This window comes from Puma concolor, chromosome D2 (assembly GCF_028749965.1).
Source record: "Puma concolor isolate L17-30 chromosome D2, mPumCon1.1.hap2, whole genome shotgun sequence".
In the NCBI taxonomy this organism is placed as follows: Eukaryota; Metazoa; Chordata; class Mammalia; order Carnivora; family Felidae; genus Puma; species Puma concolor.
In genome coordinates, this window is record NC_141677.1 from 52,323,939 (window position 1) to 52,328,226 (window position 4,288).

A 4,288-nucleotide genomic window follows, 5' to 3' on the forward strand; every position below is an offset into this window, starting at 1 on the left:
CTGTTTTCATTTGGAGCTAGGAATTGGTAGTCTATGAAAACAATTTTATATTCAAGCCATTAAAATAACAAAACCTAGTGAAGCAGTAAAAAAGAAGACCGCCAGCTTAATAGAATTTTGATATACTTTAAGAGAAAAACAGAGACTGGCTTATTTATTATTTGTATTAAGGATAAACAGCAGGTATAATTGAGTAAGATGCTTCAGTATTTCTGGGCAGTTGGGTGGTTCAGTCTGTTGGGCGTCCGACTTTGGCTCAGGTCACGATCTCACGGTATGTGAGGTCGGGCTCTGTGCTGACGGCTCAGAGCCTGGAGCCTACCTGGGATTCTGTGTTCCCCTCTCTCTCTGCCTCTCCCTTTCCCCCCATCCCCCACCCCCAAAACAAACATTAAAAAAATTTTTTTTAAAGATGTTTTCAATATTTCAAGACTCTTGAAAAATGTTTCTTCTTCATTTAAAAGTACATGCTTTGCTGCTTTACTTGATACACATGGCTTATTATTTTTCAGTCTTCTGCAAAAAGTGGTTATCTTGAGGCCTGTTAAGCCATACTAAGGGGTTGGCTGTTAGTCTATTCTTGTTGTAAGCCTCTCTCTCATTATATTCATCAAATCAAAGTTCTTCCTAAAAGAAATTGCTGTAAAGGTTGTGGAAGGAGAAAGTGCACGTAAAATCACAGCCTCTTCCTTTGCTGGTTCTTACCTCCATGATGTTCTTGAAATAGAATTCCCTCCTTTAAGTTGAAAGTCCCTAAAAACCTAATACTGATTTTCCTAATAGCAGTATTAAAAATATCTAACCATTGTACTCAACCAACCTTGGAAATAATTTTTTTTAAGTAGTAGAATCATTATATTAAGAAGAAGTTGCCTTTTTTTTTTACAAATATCTGCATTTATGTTATATTGATATGAAGAAAATAAGTGAGAAAAAGAACACTATTGTGAAAGAAGAAAGATAATTTTAAAAAAAGAAAGCTTTCAGGGTGCTTGAGTGACTCAGTCAGTTAAGTATCTGACTCTTGATTTTGACTCAGGTCATGCATGATCTCTTGTTCATGAGTTTGAGCCCCGTGTCAGACTCTGCACTGACAGTAGGGAGCGTGCTTGGGACTCTGTCTCCCTCTCTGCTCCTCCCCCACTCACGTTTATTCTCTCTCTCTCTCTCTCTCTCTCTCTCTCTCAAAATAAATAAATTTAAAAAAAGAAAGCTTTTGGGGTGCCTGGGCGGCCCAGTCAGTTCAGCGTCCGAGTTCGGCTTAGGTCATGATCTCGCGGTTCGTGAGTTCGAGTCCCGCACCGGGTTCTGTGCTGACAGCTCAGAGCCTGGAGCCTGCTTCGGATTCTGTGTCTCCCTCTCTCTCTGCCCCTCCCCTGCTCATGCTCTGTCCTGTCTCTCAAAAATGAATAGATGTTAAAAAAAAAAAAATAAAAAAAAAAAGCTTTCTGTCAGTCTCACTTATGAATATAGTTGCTAAAGTAAAATATTGGTAAAGAGAGACTATTAAAACAGTATACCATGGCAGGTGAGATTTATTCTAGGAACGTGAGGATATTTCAGTTCTTTTTAATGTACTTTTTCATATTTATTAGTCAAATGAGGAAAATCAGAGTTGTCTTAACAGGTGCCAGAAAGACATTTGATAAAACTTAAAACCCACTCCTGGTTGTGATCATAACCATGGCAGAACACAAGTAAAAGAATATTTCACACACACACATATGTATGTGTGTCCATATATATTTATATATTGTTTATATTAAGCATGAAGGCTCTAAAAACAAAGCATTTTTGTCTGACTTCCTCTTGAGCAATTTGATGGATTAGTCACCTCCACTCCCCTCCGTAAAACTGATGGCTGCCGCCGCTGAGCCCACGTGCCACAGTTGGCCACTTCCTCGAGTGCCAGTTTGCGCCTCCCTCCACCCCACTTGGATTCTCCGAAAGTTAGGTGTGTGTTTCTTCACAAGTCTGTTTATGCCACTGTGGGTAGCGTTGTAAAATAATATATGCTAACTAAACATTATGAAAACTATTGCACTATGAGGAACAAAAAAGAGAATTCCCAGGAAATCCATGGTGATGCTTTCCCAGGAATTCTTTTTTTGTCTCTCCTAGCGCAACAGTTATCACAATTTTTAGTTAACATGTATATATAACATACATAACAAAAGGTGAGCCACTGAAAAACCCTGTAGGGCGCCTGGGTGGTTCAGTCAGTTAAGCGTCTGAACTCGGCTCAGGTCATGATCTCACGGTTCCTCAGTTTGAGCCCCACGTCAGGCTCTGTGCGGACAGCTGAGAGCCTGGAGACAACTTTGGATTCTGTGCCTTCCTCTCTCTGCGCCCTCCCCCTGCTCGTGCTTGCTCTCTCTCTCAAAAATAAACATAAAAAAAACAAACAAACAACCAAAAAAAAAACACCTGCTGTCAAAGTAGGTGTGAACAGGACAACTAGGATTTGGGGGGATCCGGTAAAAATTCCACACTTGGATTGCTTCGCTCAAGTCTTAAGTTCTCTTTCTTCTTTAAAGAGACAGGGACTCAAGAAGACAGCTGTAGATTTCCCATCGGAGGGTCCATACTCCCAAGAACAGGCGCTCATCTTTACAGACCAGCATGTGAGTGTGCATTTATGTATTTTAAACTCAAAATATTTAAGGGGTCGTATGTTCAACCTCTTTTGATGCCCCACCTTAGTCTGCTTTTTCGGCCAACTAGTTACGTGTGTCTATTTGCCCCAGTTGCACCAGATATCATAACTGAGGGAAGTTACTGCAGATGTGACTGTCCTCTTCATAAAAGAAGCGACTGGGAAAAGATTAGAAATGCAGGTACTTCTTTGTTTCTGCACGTTTGTTATGCATTTGCAGTTGTGCCCACTTTCTACTTACGCGTAGGTGCTCGTCCTGTTGCAAAATCGGAGGGCGTGCTGGCCGGTCCTGCGGGAAGAACAGCAGGCGGGTTTCCTCTTGAGGTTTATTCTTGTCAGAACATGACGCACTACTGATTTATTGCAACAAAATGACAATACCATAAATAAATGTTCAGCGCAGTGGTCAGTTAGGAACTAAGTGCACCAAAAGGTAATAGTTTTAGTTAGTAAGTTACTATAAAATGTCATTTTAAGATGACTCTCTTCACAAAGACACAGATCATGCCTACATGAAAATATATATAGGACCTCTGTGAAGAAAACTCTTTACATGCAATGTTTTTAAAAGCTTACTTATTTTGAGAGAGAGAATCCCAAGCAGGCTCTGCGTGGTCAGCACAGAGTGCAACACAGGGCTCGAACTCACAAACTTTTGAGATCGTGACTTGAGCTGAAATCAAGAGTCGGATGCTTAACTGACGGAGGGAGGCACTTTTTTTGCATGAGGAGGCATTGTTCACCAAAGTCTCCCCCAGAGTATGAATTTAATAAAATCCAAAATAGTGTCTGCATATATTTGCTTCTGTATATGTTTGGGTTTTAAGCTACATTTTGAAAGAATAAATATGAGAATAGCTAGGAAGTTTCTTAGAAAAACACTGGGAGGGACTTGGATGCCCCGATACTAAAGACTACAGCAGGACCCTAGTGATTAAAACTGCATGACTGGTGCAAAAATTCATGTAGGTCAGTGAAAGAGTCGGGAGTTCAGAATGACTCCGAATGTAAGAAGAAATGAGGGACTTTTCAATTCAGTGGCATTGGCACAACTGGTTCCCTATGTGGGAATGGCAGCGCGGCATACCAAGTAAGTGCAAAGACGAGACGTTGCCTGTGTTAAAATCTGAACTTGCCAGTACTTAGTGCCTGGGACCTTGCATAAATCACATAACCACTCTGTGCCTCACTTTCTTCATCTATTTTCATACCTGTGGTGCTACTGCAAGGAGTAAGTAGATTTATATTTGTAGAAGGCTCCAAGGAGGATCGGTCGACAGAATTACCTACTCTTTAAGTATCAGCTGTTGTTCTATCATTTAGGAGAGAAAAAGCCTAATCCCTATCTTCTCCCCAATATACACCACACTAAATTCGAGCGGATTAAAGAAATTAAAAAAAAAAAAAACAACTTGTAAAATACTAGAGAAAAGGTGAGTACATTTTTTGTCTAAAACAACCTTGGGTTGGAAGAAACCTAAATGAGGTCATCAAAGCCAGAAATGTGAAGCTTGATTAATTTACCTATAAATATAATGTTCTGTTAGAAATGTGCAAACAACTAGGAAAGTGCATTTATAATGCATCTTATAGAGCAGAGAGGTCTAGCATCCTTAGTAAAAGCTTAAAAAT

At 40.1% G+C, this 4,288-nt stretch overlaps 1 long non-coding RNA gene across 1 annotated transcript; it reads left to right on the top strand.

Moving 5' to 3' along the window:
* Positions 1-1,398: 1,398 nt before the first annotated feature.
* LOC147576066 (uncharacterized) lies at positions 1,399-4,064 on the top strand. Its single transcript, XR_015241723.1, has 2 exons — positions 1,399-2,624; positions 2,748-4,064. It is a non-coding gene; the product is annotated as an uncharacterized LOC147576066 (long non-coding RNA).
* The last annotated feature ends 224 nt before the right edge of the window (positions 4,065-4,288 follow it).